General features: G+C 36.3%; 1 pseudogene; it reads right to left on the bottom strand.

Moving 5' to 3' along the window:
• Positions 1–2,906: 2,906 nt before the first annotated feature.
• LOC128117749 (TGF-beta receptor type-1-like) overlaps positions 2,907–19,378 on the bottom strand; it is a 111,830-nt pseudogene continuing 95,358 nt past the window's right edge.

Here is a 19,378-nt window from a genome sequence, read left to right as displayed (position 1 = left end):
TGCCTAAGCACAATCTGAACAAGGACAACAGTAGACTTGCCAACGTAGGCAGGGAAACCCATGAGGTCTCAACTATACACAAACAACTTAAGGAAACAAAGGAATGCTACAAGTGAAAGAAATAGTCTTCCCCAGGGAAGAGCACATCAATTTGGTATTCAATATCAAATGGCCAGCTTTGAAAATGTACATGAGTAATATTATACAGGCTGAGGAGGCTATATTTAGGAATGTCTGCATATAGTTTCAGAACTGGATAACATGACTGTCATTTACTAAAGACCTTTATAAAACATTTACTTTATTTTGAATGTCTTATATTTTTATTTTTCTCTCTATTCTGCCTTCCTACCTCATCTCTTCTTCCAACTTCTTTCAATTCCTTTCCAGAGAAGGTTTCTTTAACACTGTACCTGATCAATAATGACTATGCATATTAAACTATTTATGAACACAGTGTAAGATGAATTGCTAAACAGTCTTATTAATAAAAAACCTGGAGCCAGATATTGGTGTGAAAACTGAGAGGTCAGAGGAATAGAACAAACCACAGCCAACCTCACCTTACCAACTCCTCAGCCTGCAGAAAGAGTTACTTCCTGTATACCCATGCCTATATGCCTTTCTGTGTCCTGCCATCTTGCTTCCTCTCTCTGCCCAGCTACATCACTTTCCTCTTTCCATCCAGTTCTATCACTTCCTGACTGTCTGTACAGACCTCCAGACCTCTATGGTTAACTAGTGCTGGGAATAAAGGCATGTGCCACCTCGCCTGGTTCTGTTCCCAGTATGACCTTGAACTCACAGAAATCCAGATGAATCTCTGCCTCCCTAATGCTAGGATTAAAAGGCATGTGCTACCATTGTCTGACTTCTATGTTTAATATAGTGGCTGGCTTTTTCCTCTGATCCTCAGATAAGCTTTATTTGGGTACACAAATAAAACGTCACCACATTTCCCCTTTTTTGTCTAAAATAAAAAAATGGTTATAACTAATATAAGAAAAACTATATACAGTAAGTATAATATATACAGGCAATAAATACATCAACAATGTCTGTAGCTGGAGTAGTCTCCAGTACTGTCTGGGCCTGCAGCCGCTCAGACACAAATAAACCACAGACGCTTATATTAATTAAAATTGTATGGCCTAATGGCTCAGGCTTCTTTCTAGCTAGATCTTACATCTTAAATTAACCTATTTCTATAAATCTATACCTTGCCATGTGGCTTGTGGCTTACTGGTATCTTTATATTTTCTTCCTCTGTGTCTGGCTGGCGACCCCTGACTCAGCCTTCCTGTTCCCAGAATTCTCCTCTCTCTTTGTCCCACCTATACTTCCTGCCTGTCTACTGGCCAATTAGCACTTTATTTATTAACCAATCAGAGCAACACATTCACAGCATACAGAGCGATATCTACAGCAAATTTCTAGTCTATTTGCATTTGACAAATTCAGAGAAAATATTCCATTATCTATCCTATCTTTGTGAATCCAAAGGATTGTATCTAATTTATCTTTTATCCTAATCTGCATTACCAAAACTATCATTTAATGTCTTTCAAACTTATACACTTTACACCTCTTTAGTGAGTTTCTTTCCTGAAATTGTTAACAAGGAAAACTACATCTATAACTATCTAATCTTCAACTCCCTCAGAGACCTGAGAAAGAAATAAAATTAACTAAGTAAGGGAGAAGTGCAAATAAGTCAATTCCAAAAAATGTGAGAAATGACAGAAACAGCTGGCTTCCTGGACAGTCACCCTAGGTTCCTCTGCAATGTTGGGGCTTCCATTCTTTGGCCTACAGGGTTAGCATATCTGACAGACTCATCTGTGAAGCAGGATTTTCTAAAGAGCCTTCCTACTTTGTCTCGGCAAGAATTGGCAGTCCTTTTTTTGTGTGTGTGTCCTGCTTGTCCATTTTGGACAGCATAATGTCAGCAGTTGATACAAGGGCATTTTCCTACCCGGTGGCTAACTTTTGCCACAATAAAAGTACACTCCTTATGGAGTTTCTTTAATGCTCATCATCTTCTTTGAACTAGATTGGTGCTGCTAGGAACAGACATATCTCATAGTCATAAAAAAGAAAAAAATATGCTATTAAAACATCTCAAATGCCATATTCTGCAGATCTCTGAAGTGTTTGAAGATGACCTCTCTATCTAAAGTATATTTCTTCTTGACCTTGAAAACATACCTAATATGACAAGTTTGAATGCAATGACTAACTACTAACCTGATTTTCTTTATATCCTAATAGTCAATAATAATAACTTTCAAGGATTAGCAATTTGCATTACATTGTTAAATAAACTATATAGGTACAATACCTTGAACAAGATTAGAAATACATGTACAGTATATTCTAACAAAATTAATCTCAAATTTGTATCAATATACAAAATTTGTATACAATATACAGAAATCCAATCCAATGTACAATATTTAAAGCTAGTAGTTGCCTTCGATGACAATTATCCATAACCCACTGAATGACAAAAAAACCACCCACCCTACCTCTTGGGAATGTGGGTGTCCTGTTCTGAAAAATACTTCCTACTGTCTGGGGGCAAAGGCATCTTTAGGGAAACCTGAAAAGAAAAATTTTGGGTTAATTGTCAAGTCCTGGGAAAGGTAGCTGTATCACTTGTTTTCTAGTCTCTGCATAATATGAAAGTGTAGGGCTTTTCTCAAGTCCTTGCTCCAGTAGTCTGTCAGGCTGTATCATATGAGCTAGCCATCTCAAAATTGTCCTGAGCAGTTTGTAGTCCAAAGCTGATCTTCGGGTGGTATTTATCAGCTTAGTGGTATTATCATCGTTCTGATGGAATCATCATTGTGGTGTCTCATCATCTTTTTGGAGACTTCAAACTTGCTGTTAGGCATGGTCATGGTTCACTGCAGAAAACTTTTAGTGTCTACTCTGTGGTTTGGAGCAATATCAATTTTATCTGTGGCAGAATCGTGTCTCACAACCAGTCCCAAGTTTGTAATACAACGTTCCATTCTTCTTCACAAGATATTCTTGGATTTCAAATCTCTGTGAGCAATGGCTAGCTTTCCTTGGGTACCAACAATCTCCATGTGAAGATGGGCAAGACCGCTTGCCGTGGACAGAGTGAGTGTGATCATCGCTTCCACTGTAACAGTGTATCTATTCAAGTAATCAAAAAGAGATCCATGCTCACAGGATTCCCACACCAGCCACAGCTGAGTCCATATGCCATTGTCTTTGTTGTCTGCTGCTATAAATCCTAGGATTTTCATGGCATAACATCACAGTCCAATAAATCTCTGCCTCTGGGAACCACGAACGTTCTTCCCTAGGAGAGAATATCTTCACCGCAACTTCTTCTCCCTGCCACTTGCCTCGCCAAACTTCTCCAAACTGACCTTTGCCAATGCTTTCTTGTAACATGATGGTCCAGGCAATTGTTCTCTGAACAAAGAATTAACCCTTTGTCCCCAGTAGCAGTGTCACTGCCACCAACAACAACATGATGAGAAGCAGCTGGCAACTCGGAGCAGGAACTGCCTCTGTTTCTACCACCACAATTTGTGGCCTGGCCCGCCGCAGCTTCTTCTCCCAGGCTAGTCTGGAACTCAGAATCCTCCTGCCTCAGCTTCCTTCAGAAATCCTACCAGTGTGTGCCACCACAACCAGCCGTGTGCAGCTCAGGCATCAGCTGGGGACTGCAAGGCCACAGGCAAGTGGCTTTTTCATGAATTTGTGCCACAAACATTGGGTGCCAGATGCAACATGAATTGCTAAATGGTCTTATTAATAAAACACCCTAAGGCAGACATTGGGGTGAGAGCCACAAGTGCTTACCTCTATGAAATCCTCAGTCTTAAGACAGTAAGTTCCTGTTTCCTCACATCTTATATACCTTTTTCTGCCCTGTCATCTTACTTCCTGGGATTAAAGGCGTGTGTGCTTCCCGTGCAAAGGCATGAGATCTCAAGTGTTGGGATTAAAGGTATGTGCCACCAAGCCTGGCTCTGTTCCCTTGAACTGACAGAGATCCAGACAGATCTCTGTCTCCCAAATGATAAGATTAAGGGTATGTGCCACCACTGTCTAATGTCTAATCTAGTGGCTGGCTCTGTCCTCTGATCTCCAGATAGGTTTTATTGGGGTACATAATATATCACCACAGTAAACCAGACCCAAAAGACAAATATGGTATGCTTTCTCCATGTGGATGTTAGTTTTTAAAACTTTGATAGGCAAACTATAATCCATATAACTGCAGAGGTTAATTACACAGTGAGGGATTAGGAGAACAGGATTATCTCCCAAGGAAGGGAAAATAGTATATATAGTTATGAAGAGACAGGGAGAAGACTGAAATGGTAGAATTAAATGGGGACAGCGGGAGAAGAGGAGGGTAAGAAAGGGAATATGGGGCAGGACAACTAACACAAAAGTCCATTGGAAGGGTCAAATGGACACCTACTGTTGTAGAAGCTTCTTAAAATATATACATATATGAAAGAAGTCTAAATAAAGTCACCTAATAATGGGGGAGACAGAGCTCCAACTAGATATCTCTCATCACCAAGTAAAACCTTCAGTGCCAGAGATAAGTTATATCTGAGTTCTTGGCCAAAGGAGCCTCATGGAAACTCCCAAACAATTCAGTCTATTGGCAAGGCTATTAGTTGAACTCTACAAACTTTTGGTAGGGGCCTATTGATGAAGACAACACTTACATATCTCACTGAACATGAAGAAGTCAAGCTAGTGCCTAACTAGAACCTTCACCCCTACTGACTAGTGTTAATGGTAGTGGATGATACTCTGACCACTACCAAAAGAGAAAGGTAACCATCAGCTCAGTTATAAACCATGTGATCTACAAAGGTGACCAGACTGCATGATAGACTGGTACATTAGTGTCACAAATGTTTTGTGGTAACTAAACACATTCTGATTGGATTATAGGCCTATTACCTAAAATAGACTCCATACCTGACAGTGCTCAGGAGGCCAAGAACCTGGACAACATAGGTCATGGGCCTCTACGAAAACCAAATACTATTGTTCTGCAAAAAGAACATAGAAATAAAATGACTTCTAATAACATTGGGCTAAAGCCATAGATCAGTGTCTGTCTCTGCCATCATCAGAGAAGCTTCCCTTTGCAGTAGATGGAAACTAATAGAGAGACACACAACTGGGCAAAGTGCAGAGTGAGAGATTTTGGAACACTCATTTATAATGGATGTCTTTATAAAATCTCAACTCACTACCTAGAGCTCATATAGCTATGAAGAAGAGGAGGAAGCAAGATTTAAGAGCCAGAGAGAATATATGACACCAAGGCAACAGTGTCTTCCAGACACAAGAGTATTGATATGCATATAAGCTCACAGAAACTGTGACAGCATGCACAGGGCCTACCCAGATTCAAGCCACATGAAGTCCCAGCACTGAGTTATTGCCAATTATCATCTGTCTGAAAAGGAAAAATTTGTTTTCCCAATAGAATTTCACTGTGTATATTAACCACACTTCAGGGTAGGCCCCATGGCCAGGAATAGATGCCAACACAAAACAAACTCAGTGGTCTTTTCGTAATTTTTTTTTTGTCTCAGATTGCTTTGTTTGGGAAGTTTATCATACTGATCTTTTGCTTATATATTATGGTTTTCATATTTGTCTTTCTATGAGTGTGTGTGTATGTGTATTGCGTTTTTTTCACTTTTCTTCTTTATTTTATTCTGTTTTGTTTTGTTTGCCTGTTTTCTAAAGAAAGAGAGAAAGAAGGTATGGTAATTATATGGGTAGGGAGGATCTGGGAGGAGATGAAAAGGGGAAACCATAATCAGAAATATTTCATGAATTTTCAATTAAAAATAATAAAATAAAAAACCCTTATGTTTTTATAAAAAGAAGGGAAGACCTTGAAGGAGCAAGAAAGAAGACAAGCAGGAGGAAGAAAGAAGAAAAGAGGTCAAGAGTAGGGAAAAAGGATCAATAGAATCAGCAGTGCATGAAAACACCATAATGAACCCATTATTTTGCCTGCATATTTTAAAAAGTTTAAAAGTAAATTTTAAATGTATAAATTATACATAAATAATTTAAAATATTATCATAAACAAAATTGTATGCCACTTTCTTCACTGTTGTAGGTATTTAGACAAAGGAACAAGATAAAATTTTATGTATTTAATATGCAAGTTATTACAAAATTAATATACAATGATTAAAATCTTTTTATATCAACAAAGTGCTAAATGTAATGAAAAAAGTCCATTTATGTAAGTAGTCAAAAATATGAAGAAAATTCCAAGGAATATATTTAATAAGCAATAAACAGTTTCTTCTAAATGAGGTAACCAACCTACTGTATAAAACTTTATTGAGAGTGATTTACCACAAATGACCTGAATAAAAGTAGAACTCAGGTCATTACAGAAATGTAATAGCATGCATATATCTCTTTTCTTTGTGTGTTTAAAATGAAGCTTAAAATGAACTACTAGTGTTCATATTTGTAGTTTGAGTGAGAAATGTCCCAAATAATCTTGGTCATGTAAGTACTTTGTCTCCAGTTTGTGGCACTGTTTGGTGAAGTTTAGGTGATATATACTTTTGCTGGTAGAAGTATGTCACTGATGATGAACTTTAAAAGCCTCCTTGTCCCTTTCTTTTGGCTGTCTCAGCTTTGTGCTTGTATATGAAAATGTGAGCTCTCAGCTTCCTGCTCCTGCTTCCATGCCTTCTGCTTGTTGCCATGCCTCATCGCCATGACAACCTACTTCATCCTTCTGGAATCATGAGCCCAAATAGACTCATTGTCCTATATGTTTCCTAGGTCTTGGTGTTTAATCACAGTCACAGAAAAAACAAACAAACAAATGAAAAAATCTACTAAGCCCTTCAAGTTCTTGACAAATGTATTAACAGAAAGGAAAAGACACTAGGAAAGCTGTTTTTAGGAAAAGTAAGAATGTGGCCTTTTTATGTAAAATGTTGCAAAAGCAATTTTTTTTCAGTTTTTGGCAGACAACTAATGATTTCTTAAAAAATAAAATATATGGCTCAAACTAAAAGCTCCATGCATGATTCTGAATGAAAACATTAAACATTAAATTAATTCTAGGAATAAGAAAAAAAGTATATTTAGTATTATCTAAAATTCCTTTGAGACTACCATACAAATGTTTTAGAAAAAATATTGAAATATTTATTACATATCAGAAATGATGGTAGTTAATTTCAAAATTCATATTCATTTAATACTTTTTGCTGTATAACCCAGTGACCTCGGACAGAACCAAACATGACTAGAGAAAAAAATGTCAGTGTAATGATATCTAAAGATATTCTGCCATAGTCACTGATTGGTGACTTCGCCAATTGTCATTGGAGAGTCTTTATCCAGCAACTGGTGGAAATAGATGCAGAGACCCACAGTCAAACATTAGGCCAAACTTGGGGAATCCTGCCTAATAGAGAGAGGATTGTAGGAGCCATAGGGTCAGGGGTACCACAAGAAAACCCACAGAACCAATGAACATGGGCTCATAGGAGCTCACAGAGACAGAACTGACAACCAGAGAGCCTGCATGGGACTGACCTAGGTCCTCTGCATATATGTGACAGTTGTATAGCTTTGTCCTCTTGTAGGATTTCTAACAATGGGAGCAGACACTGTCTCTGACTCTTCTGCTGGATTCTAGGAACCTATTCCTCATACTGGGTTTCCTTGTCCAGCCTTAATACATGAGGAGGTGCTGAGTCTTATTATAACTTGATATGCCATGTTTTGTTGATATCCATGGAAGGTCTGCCCTTTTCTGAATAGAAACAAGGAGGAGTGGACTGGGAGGTGGGCAGAGGGGAGGTAGGGGGAGGGACTGGGAGGAGAGGAGGGAGAGGAAACTGCAGTTTAGATGTAAAATAAATAAATAAATAATTGAAAATAATGTTGAGTGAGAACCTTTACATTTGCATATAAATCTTAATCCAGTAATTCAAAGTTTGTCTGGGCAGAAGACATGAAGGATTTGTTAGCAAATATTAGAGAAGAGGAATAATCATAGAGTCGTGACACAACAGATATGAAGAACTACTTTAATTCTTTTATCCTTGTAATTATGTCATGGATATGTACAGACAGAACAATTGAACTAATTAGAGAGTTTAGACATGCATCTAATTATATACTGCCATTAAGTTTTTAATGAAAACATCATTTTCAATCTTTGCTAAAAGAGAACAAATCAATAAATCATGTGGGAGGGTGGTTATCTACTTAGAATGATAATGGTTGTATGCTGAAGCTCAACTAATATAAATTACATACAAACTGCTTTGCACATTTTGTTCTAATTTCTTTGAACCAATTCTTTCATTTGAAACACAAATCTGTGAGCTAAAAGTATGATTCTCCATTTTCACAGATGAAGAAACAGGATCCAAGAGGTTAAGTTATTTTCTCAAGATCTTTTGGGAATTAAGTGGTGGAGCTTGACCTCAATCCATGTCTTTCTTACCAAAAAAGCCTAAGTATTCACTGCTAAGCTTGATTATGGCACTGCAATGCCCTCGGATAAATTCCATATCGATTGCATATTTAAATGTAAGAGATTGTATTATCTTAATGTGGGTCATACTTTACTAAGCTTTACATGCATATCAAGAAACCAATAAAAATCAATAAATGTGCTGACAGAAATGTGAAGCTTCTTTTTTAAATAAAAATTACATAATAGAAATTAAAAGATAGTTGGGAAGGAAGCATTTGCAATGCATCTGAAGATAACTTTCTTTAATATTCAAAGAGTATTTATAAATAAAACCTAAAACCATGAACAATGGTATTTTCAAAATGGGGTGGGTGAATAATGAATAATGCAAAAGTCAGTTAATAAATAGCAATTGAAAATAGCTATGAAAAATAAAATATTGTTCCTCTTCACTTGTTATTAAATGTGTAGATGAACATGTTTTACTTTTCCCATGACATTAATAATGAGAGGAAATGTTAACACTGAAAAAGAGCAGGGGAACTCCCAACTGATGTGAAAATATTTGTGCATGAATGAGAATTCATATTATACCAGGATTTTTAGAAGGGCAATTAGCATTGTGCTTCAACTACAAAAAATCATTGACACATATTCTATGATTATTTCCTAAGGTGACAGTGAAAAGGGCATACATACAATTATATGCACAAATATTGTCACTGCAGAATCCTTGTCAATAGGAAGCATTTGGTTAAACAAGACAAATAACTAAATGATCTAGAAAAGTGTGCACTTACTAAAGATCTGCAAAGTCGTGGGAGAGACTGTAGAGAATTTATGCAAATAGGGATGTGAAATGACATAAAATAGTTTACAATACATTGATGAATGAAAACAAAAATAATGACACCATGCCCTATATATACCATGATCTTATTTGTTTAAATGTAAATGTGTGTATGTGTTTGTGTGCATACATGTACTCATACATAAATGCTAAATGGATGATTTTAACCTTATTTTTCTGTTTCTCTCAGAAATATTTCTAGCTTTATTTGATTTAAAAATTTGATAGTATATGATCCCCAAATCTCAAAAAGCAATGCAGTAGTTTTTTTCTACTCTTCAAAAAGAACCATTGTGTAAAACACAGTCACAAAACACAAAAGTCTTACTTAAAAAACTATTCCTCCTAGTATGCCTCCTTCTAATTGTCTAATCCTTATTTAATTCATGTCAAAGGAAATCCATCTTTAGAAGTCTCTTGTGTGTCACATGTTACAGGTTTAGCAGCCATAGGCTTAATAAAGGAAGGGTATATTTTCATCCTTTTGTCTCTTCTCAAATCTCAAGTTTCAAGGGGCATGACAATTCTATCACCCAATTTCAGATGAATGGATAGACTATATCAATTTAACACACACACACACACAAATACACACACACACACACACACACACACACACACACACACACACATATATATATATATATGGATAATATAATATAAATTTAAAGATACACACACATAAACAATCTATATATGAATGACTAAAGCTTCTTGGCCTTCTCCCTAGAAGAATAACATATTAATCTGGGTATATTTACAGGTTCACTGTCCTATAATGTTCTTTATGAAAGAATCAATTCTATAACATTAAGCAAAAAGCTCCCAGCACTTTCCTGTATACATTTTCTCTCAGGATTACTAACTTGCATTATTTTACAGACCTCTCATGTCATACAGAAATGCTTAAATCATGACCATTTTAGCACAAGGTCAAAATTTCTGAAACATGTGACTATTGACAATTTTTGCTAGATGACACTTTGTACATTCTGGCAGAGAGATGTGATTTGTAAATTGTAAAAAACTTAGCAGCATTCCTAGACTGCATTTGTTAGATGCCAATAGGGCATCCTCTATTCCCACTTCACTCAGGTTGTGACAGGGCAAAATATCTACAAAATTTGCCAAATGCACCATAGGTGGAAAAATATGTCTCATTTAAAGCCAGTGAGATTTACCCATATTGAGAGCTCCATATTGACTAGAAGATTTCATATAAATATGTACACACCTGTGCAAATCTAAGTATATATTTATACATATATAATAATTTGCATGCTAAATTTGTGCATCTAATTTGTGAAATAATCGAAGTAGATGATGTTAAAAGATGGGCAGGACTGGAGAGAGAGAGATACTGTTTCAAAAAAAGTAAGATGAAATTTGTTTTTAAAGTCTGGTATGTTGTCATATATCTGTAGCTTCAGCACTCAGTATGGAAATACAAGAAGATTGCTGCAAGTTTGAGGCCATCTCTGGATACTGGGCTATACAGCAAGTATCATACAAGCTAAGGCATAGCTACAGAGAAAGATCCTGTCTCCAAATGAAAAATAAAGATAACATTGAACTCCATACAATATATAGAGATTCATTCAAGAAAGGATGGCTAAATAATAAAAACCATGAGAATGACACAAGAAAATAGCACTCATAACCAAGTAAACAGAAATGAAAAAACACAACTATTAGGAGTAAAGAACTGATAAAATGTAGCTGAACCAAATTAGAACTATTCCACCAAGGTGGATAATTATTCAAATTCATGTTATTAGTCATTTTTCTTTCTTCAAGGCAGAATTGCTTAAGCTCATGCTGGGCTTATTTCTGCATAATTCTACACTGATGGACTGAATCAGAGCATTTTATAAACTCGCTGGTGAATTCACCATCTGTCTATGCCCTCTGACTCCTTTCTATGGGGGAAATCACTGAGCTACTGAAGTTGAATGTGTAACTGAATAAAAAGAAACAATAGAAATAGAAAAATGGAATGTAAACATTTTAACACTTCCTTATTTAGAAGCCTGTAGTATAAACTTGCTTTAGAAAAAATTATCATGTAAATCTTGCTTTATTTTCTTTTTCTTATTTCCCAATAAATTTATTTTGATGAAAATCTTTGGTAATATATTGGCATAAGATTCATCTTTAGTAATTCAAGGAGCTACTGGCATTAAACAGCCAAAAGGAACAAAAGAAAGAAAGAAGAATCCGAGAATAGCATTGTCATCTGTGGAGCTGAGCAGACTTCATTTAAGGAAAGCTTAGAGTAGACATACTCAAAGTTAAATCTTACACATGCTGTTACAGAATTAGGGTAATTTCTGTCCCTATATCTTAGAATTTAGAAAACAGTAGTTATTTATTAGGTAGTGGTACAATTTATGTACTTATGCTGATACCTATTTTTAAGAAAATCTCTCAATATAATCAAATATCCCTACCAGGCCATTTACCTACCTGTTATCTACAGATGTCCACATTCATTAACCTATGCTTATTGTCCTTTTTGAAATATTCTCTTGTAGATTAAATCTCATTGAACATCCATAAATTTCAGGAAAATGCACTTGATAACTTAAAATGTAGTTCAATATAGATTTTGATATATGTCAGTGTATTGGCTAAGATTTTATATAGGTATGTTTTAAATAATTATTCAACTAAATAGACAATAATGCAATCTAAGGTCTATCCTCTTACATAGCCTATTTATTTGGATATTCTATTTGTATCATGTGTAGCAGGAATCTTAAAGAATCTTATTAATAAAATCAAACCTGAGACCAGTTATTGGGGTGAAATGCTGGATGGTCAGAGAACCAGAACAAGCCACAGCTACCTCACCTCGCCGGATCCTCAGCTGGTCTTGTTTCCTCAGACTGGAGGCCTCTGAGTCCTCATCCAGAATGGGTCTCAGCTGAACTGCTGCTCAAAAACCTGAATGCTTAACCAGGCCAAATGCTTAACCAGGCCAAATGCTTCTTGTTCCTGGTTTTCATGCCTTATATATCTTTCTGCCTTCTACCATCCCTCCCTGGGATTAAAGGCTCACTTTCTGGGATTAAAGGTGTGAGTCACCATGCCTGGCTGTTTCCAATGTGGCCTTGAAATCACAGAGATCCAGAGGGATTTCTACCTCTAGAGTGCTAGGATTAAAGGTGTGAGTGCCACCATTTTCTAGCCTCTGTATCTAGTGGCTGTCTGTTCTCTGACCCCAGACAAATTTATTAGGGCGCACAATATTTTGGGGAATACAATACCACCACAATCATGTTCATGTTCAATAATTTATTTAAACAGCTATTGCAGTTCTTAAAAAGTTTCAACCAAAATTCAGTGCAATCATTTTTGTAAATTATCAAATTAAGAAATATTTTAAAAATAAAATTGACTATGTTCCAATATAGAAATATTTTTTTGTCTAGACATATACAAATTCTGTAATTGATGCATAAGGAAAAGGGTAAAGCACATAATCCACACATACACACACTTGCACACACATTTTTAAAAAACCAGAGGTATCAAACCATGTGTTCTTGTAGTGGGAAGATGACTTTATCCAACCACATGTCTTTATACATTCATATGCTGATGATTCCAAGAAAGAAAGAAGGATGGATAGATAGATAGATAGATAGATAGATAGATAGATAGATAGATAGATAGATAGAAGATAGATAGATAGATAGATAGATAGATAGATAGATAGATAGATAGATAGACAGATAATTCAAACTCTAAACTGAAATACACATCAGCATCATTACATGAAAGTATAACAAGGATCTTCAAATCAATACATACAAAACCAAAGTTGTGACAATCCCCTCAAATTTGTTCTTTTGGAAATAAAGCAAATCTATTATCTTGTTTCTCTTCCTAAAAAACTTAGAGTAATATTTTTATTACACTTTTTTCACAGTACATATTTCTCACATTAACTGTCCTGTGAATTATAACATTTTAAAATTGTATACTGTGTCTAACAAATCCTCATTATCCATACTCCTATTCAATGTTCCTAACTACCATAATCTGTGATCTACATCATTGCCTGAAACATCTTAAGTAAGGTTTGCTTGCTCCCATATTCTCCTCTATAGTCATTTTTCAGCATTAAAACCGTAGTGATCCCTTTAAATATCACAAAAAACACAACTTAAATCATGCTTTATTTTCTCTAAAATCATTATTGACAGAATCCAGAATGAAGTAACATAATTCTAATATAAGCGGTGTTTTGACAAATATTCAACCCACAGTTTTATATTTAAAACTGTATGTATACACATTTAAATGTAGTATAAAATTTAATTATTTTTGATAAATACTATACTGTCTCATTTTATAAATCCTAGCCCTCAGTATGCACAAGCAGGCAGATCTCTATGAATTTGAGGCTATCTTGGTCTACATAGAGAATTCTAGACCAGTCAAACTATTTGTATAGACAGACAGGGGAATTAAAATGGAGCTACCCTATAAAAGAATAACAATGTCCATAACAGATATCACAGCATATCCAGAAGCCCAGAAGTAAGTTATTTCATTTTGAGTTGCTAAGCAATGAGGTCTTATACAATGTATTGTAGCACTGAAAACCCAACAAAAATAAGGCTCTACATGGAAAAAGAACTTTGCCCCTTCCACACTTCCCACCTCATGAAATGCCTTTTGTTAATGAGGAGCTCACATCAAAATTAATTTTTGTGAAATGTCAGCATCAGGAAGTTTATATTTAACATTTTGTAAATCATTGGAAACTGTTAAATTAAAAACCACCTCAAATAATAAAATAGTAGAAATAATAAAAGAATACCTAATCCAACAAGTCTTACATAAGAACAGTGTGACCTATGGGGATTTATTTTAAACTCATGGACTAAAGTCTAAATGAAAATAAATTTGGTAAGAACAGACTGAAAAAATAAATTTTATTTATAATATACCATTGTGAAGTATCAAAAATGTTAATATTTTTATATGTGTTATCTCATTGTTAACTCTTCACAATAAATTCTTGATCCAAATATTATCATCCTCACAGAATAGACACAGATAAAAGTACTGGGATTCTCAGAGGTTTTCTGTTCAAGAACACTGAGATTAAAAGAAAATGAAGACTTCAGTATTACCACCAAAGTTTGTGTGATTTCAAAGTCTGGAGTGTGATGCTCAGTGTCACCTGTCAGGAAATTGTGTTTTGTTTCATTTCCCTTTGAGATCTCAGGTCGTCTGATTTTGATCCACTGTTTGATTAGCCCAGGGAACACCGAGCAGCAACAGTGCACTGATTGCTGATCTCAAAGATGTCTCATTGTATCTTGCTTGTTTTACTTCTCTCATCAAGATATATATTCACTATCTATTCATTAATACTTACAATAATTTCTTGAACTGTCTGGACACAATGAAAACTAAATGCATTGCATTTATGGAGAGTTGTGAGCAACAACATTCAAAATTATGTCAGGAAACATTAAAACATTATTTCATCACAACCCCCCCAAAAAACATTTGCATCATTTTAATGCACAATGAACAACAGATCTCATTACCTTTGTCTTGTTAGCTGGCTATCTGTCTTTAACAAATAGTCACCTAAGTATGAAGCAATTCTTGCCTGTCTAAAGCTGGTAAATCTTATTAGTGCAGTATGTCATCCAAACTCTGTATATCACCACTAGTAAAACACACCTGCCATCTATAAAATAACTACTGTTTATCTGTAATATAATGCCTATTACACTAATATGTAGCATGAATATTTTGTAAATATGAGACATTATAATATTTTTCTCTTTGACACATAATGCAAATAAAAATTTAAGCATTACCATGTAACATTTCAATGCATTTACAAAATATGAGAGATTTCATTTCTTTTTTGTAAGTTATATGACTAGCAATAAGTTGACAGGAATGGCCTCCAAATGGTTCATAGCTCACTCAGAAAATAAAATCAAATGTGTAGCCCAAGTGAGCACAAAGAAAATACTTCAAAAATAAAGCATAGGTTTTCAATGTTTGTTCCAGAATTACTGGTCATGCTGTCTAAACAGAGTTTTGACCTACAGAATTGAAAAATATATGTGAGACAATGGAATCTCTATGGGGAAAATGCCATTAAACCTACAGTAGGACAGACCACTTGCTGTGGTCCCTCCTTACTCTCTGCCCCCATTCCAAGGGTACTAAGCAGATCCTGGTGGAATATTCTACTTTCCTGCCTCCTGTGGACCCCCTCAGCCTATCCATCCTAGCCCATTCCCATTCCTAAGTGTCAGCTCCCAATACCTAGAAACACATTTTACCTGGAACACCCAGTAGCCCCACCTAGCAGGGTCCAAGGCTATCTTTCCAGGCAACATGCAGCCACCACACCCTCCTAAGAATTAGATAAGGCAACAGAAACCAAGGAACAAAACACCTACTCAACAAACACTAGACCATCTAGATATCAGCACCTAAAACTATAATCAGCCCAAACTCTGATGCCCAGACACCAGCGAAAAAGGCAATCAAAAACAGCCAGGACAATATGTTTCCATTAGAGCCCAGCAACCCTAGCACAGTAGGTCCTGAGAATTGCAATAGTAGCTGAAGCACAAGACAAAGACCTTAAAATAGCCTTTATAGATATGATGGAAGTCCTTAAAGAGGACAAACTGTGGTGGAAATGAATAAAACAGTTCAATACCTAAAAGTGGGAAGGAAATTTGAAAATGAAAAATTTAGAAACTTGAACAGGCAAGCTTCACCAACAGAATATGTGAGATGGAAGAGGAATACTAGGCATTGAAAACACAATAGAAATGGTGATCCCTCAGCCAAATAAAAGGTTAAATCTAAAAAATTCTGGCACAACAAGTCTCTTTCTTGTCATAGTGTATTCTGTGTCCTCACAGGGTGGAAGGCTGTCATGTCCCAAAGGTCCTCGTCTCCATACCATTACACTGGGAACTTAGAACAGCCTGATCAATCACAGCAGTGATTGGTTCCACAGCAGCTGTCAGGCTGGGGCCACTCTGCTGCAGGAGGGCAGTTGGGGTCTAATCCCAAAGGTGGTTTGCAGCAGGGCCTGGAGTCTGTTGCTGGAAAAGTGTGTGATGTGATATTCAGGCTCAGGCTCTGTAATTTCTGCAGGAATTACATACCCCTGCACCGCTGGGCCTATTTGTAGTAAAATGGTGTTGAGACCCCAGTGCAGTACCAGTGTCTAATTAGCATAACCTGGTCCTTTTCAGTGGTTTTGAGTCAGAGAACTCTCTCACAAACACCACACATCTATGGATATATTTGCCAAAATGTATAGTCAAGCATTATGATTTTGAGTTTCTGATTTTAACTTTGGCCCAGGATTAATTTATTTAAAACAATATTTTTAGTACTTTCCAGGAGTTGAGTATCTTTCAATTCTGTTTTGGTTGTTTGCAATCTTATTGCACATGGCCCAAAAGTATGATGTGTAAATTGTTTAGTATTTTATATTTACTAGGTATACACTTTTGTTCTGGGAATATGATCAAAGGTATTTCTATTTCTCTGCAAACCTCTTGGCTTGGGTTTATTAGTTTACTGCCACATTCTTTGGGGAATACAAATACAGAACAACTATACTTTCATGTATTTGAATGCTTTTAAAATTTTGGTTTATTTATATATCATTCTTATTTATTTGGGGGTGGGAGGATTAAGACAGCATTTTATTATGTAGCCAAACTGGTCTGGAACTCAGCCAACCAGGCTGTAACCCAGGTTGGCCCTGAATTCATAGTAATACCCCTGCTGCAGTCTATCAAATGCTGGGATTATAGACGTGAAGTCACTGTGCCTGATTATTTTAAATATTTTTTTAGGTCTAAACCAATAATTTTAAAAGTCAAATTTTAAAGTTAGCATACAAATTAACGGGTTCCATTATGGCATTTCTACGGCATTTGTCATGAAACTCCGTTTTTCATTCATTCCTTCCCTGACTGCAAAGCCCCCTGCCTCTCCCCCTCCCCCTCCCACTGGTCCCCTCCCCCACCCCCCACAGTCTCCCTCTGCATTCTTGTCACGTGTGTTCCATTCCTTTCTGATTCCACTGTAGTGGGTAGCCATTCCAGCTTTGATCTGGAAGTTCCAACCCCCATTGAGACTTTGGCAACTGTCACGCCTACAAGGCGGGGCCAAGGGAGGCGCCGGGGGACCCGAGATCTGGATCGGCGGGCGCTCTCTCTGTTGCGGGACCCTGGACTGGAGAGGTGGACCGAGCAGAGCTCCAGAGAACACCGCTGGACTGTGATACACCTTCCCCAGACTCCGCGACCTACCTATTCCTTAATTTGTAAGTTACGCCATTAAATAAATCTCTTTTTAACTAAAAAAAAAAAAAAAATTCTGGCACAAAACATCTAGAAAATATGGGACACCATGAAAAGAGCATATCTAAGAATAATAGAAGAAACACAAGTCAAAGGCACAGAATGTACTTTCAACAAAATAATAGAGGAAAATTCCCCTAACCTAAAGAAAGAGACACCTATCAAGGTACAAGAAGCATACAGAAAACCAAATATACTAGGCCAGAAAAGAAATTCCCCTCAGCACATAATAATTAAAACATTAATGTTCAGAACAAAGAAAGAATGTTAATGAATACAAGGGAAAAAGACCAAGTAACATATAAAGGCAAATGACCTGTTAGAATAACCCCTGACTTACCAAGAGAAACTCTCAAAACTGGAAGGGCCTGGACAGATGTTCTACAAACCCTAAGAGACCACAGCTTCCAGCTCAAACTACAGTACCCAGAAAAACTTTCAATCACTATAGTGTGTGTGAGAGAGAAAGAGAGAGAGATTACATCATTTTCCTAACATCAATTATTTTTACTCAAAATCCTTTGCTTTTTTTTCTTGAAATAGGTAGTGATCTCTGACTAGCTTGATTGGTATAGGGGAGTAAAACCTGTGAGCTCACATGTTAAAGGATGTCTACATTTTGACTCCCTGACTGAGTAGATGCTAGAAGCCTAACTTGTCCAACCTTAATCACAGTTGCAATAGATTTTTGTCATGTCATTACTAGTGATTTTTCCTTGTCCCCCATAACTCTTAAATCAGGCTGATTACAGCTTGCCTTTAGCAATGAAAATCAAGTCCAATATACTTCCCAGTGCTGAGCCAATAAGCATATTAATGGCTGTCATAGTGTACTACATTAGCCTTTCCAGAATTTGCGTCCACCCCAATATATTTATGTATGACTTGAGTTTCATTCTGTCTTATTTATGAGGAAGCATTTAAAACATTACTGCCCTTGTTTCTGTTAGGTAATTTTAATATGCCTGTATACCATGGAAGACTTGAATAACTATCATTAGGTGTTCATTGTTTGAATTTAAGATGTTACTATTAGTTTTCCCATGCTTCCACATAAGCTTGATATTCACAGTTCTGTCAGCTGAACACTTTACTGTCCAGACAAGGCCTTAATAAGCAGACTTTCCAATAGAGCAATCATTCATCTGAATTTAGAACCTTGTGTCTTGTCATCTAATGTTTCCAGCACCACGTGGGATTAGTTAGAAGTCTTGGTGGCAATATTCATATTTTTTCCTAAAAGGGCATCAGAAAATCTGACTTATAATAATGAGTTTGCTGTTGATGGCCTGTGAGACTTTGAATGATTCATGTCTGAGAATTTTTCTTCTTGTTAAAACTAGATTATGTCCATGAGTCTTGGCTATGTCAGGAGTTGGCAACCAATTGTGCAAAGGAGTAGATGATAAGGATCTAAGGCTCTAACAGGGAATACTATCTGTGTTATAACTACTTATCTCTCAGAACATTTGGCCCCCACAATCCTTGAGCTTGGAAAAACAAAAGACTTTCAAACTCAGTCTTCTTTGAGTTAGATGGAAAAACAAATGGAAAACCAATTTTGGAGAGAGAAAATTAGGAAAAAAGTAAAACTTAAGGCAGGTAACAGTAGTTGTTTTCTTTCCATGTAGAAAGAGATTAGAAAACTTGAA

This window comes from Peromyscus californicus, unplaced genomic scaffold, assembly GCF_007827085.1.
Source record: "Peromyscus californicus insignis strain IS unplaced genomic scaffold, ASM782708v3 Scaffold_10__1_contigs__length_136768540, whole genome shotgun sequence".
Taxonomy (NCBI): domain Eukaryota; kingdom Metazoa; phylum Chordata; class Mammalia; order Rodentia; family Cricetidae; genus Peromyscus; species Peromyscus californicus.
This window is presented reverse-complemented; position numbering and strand designations above follow the sequence as displayed.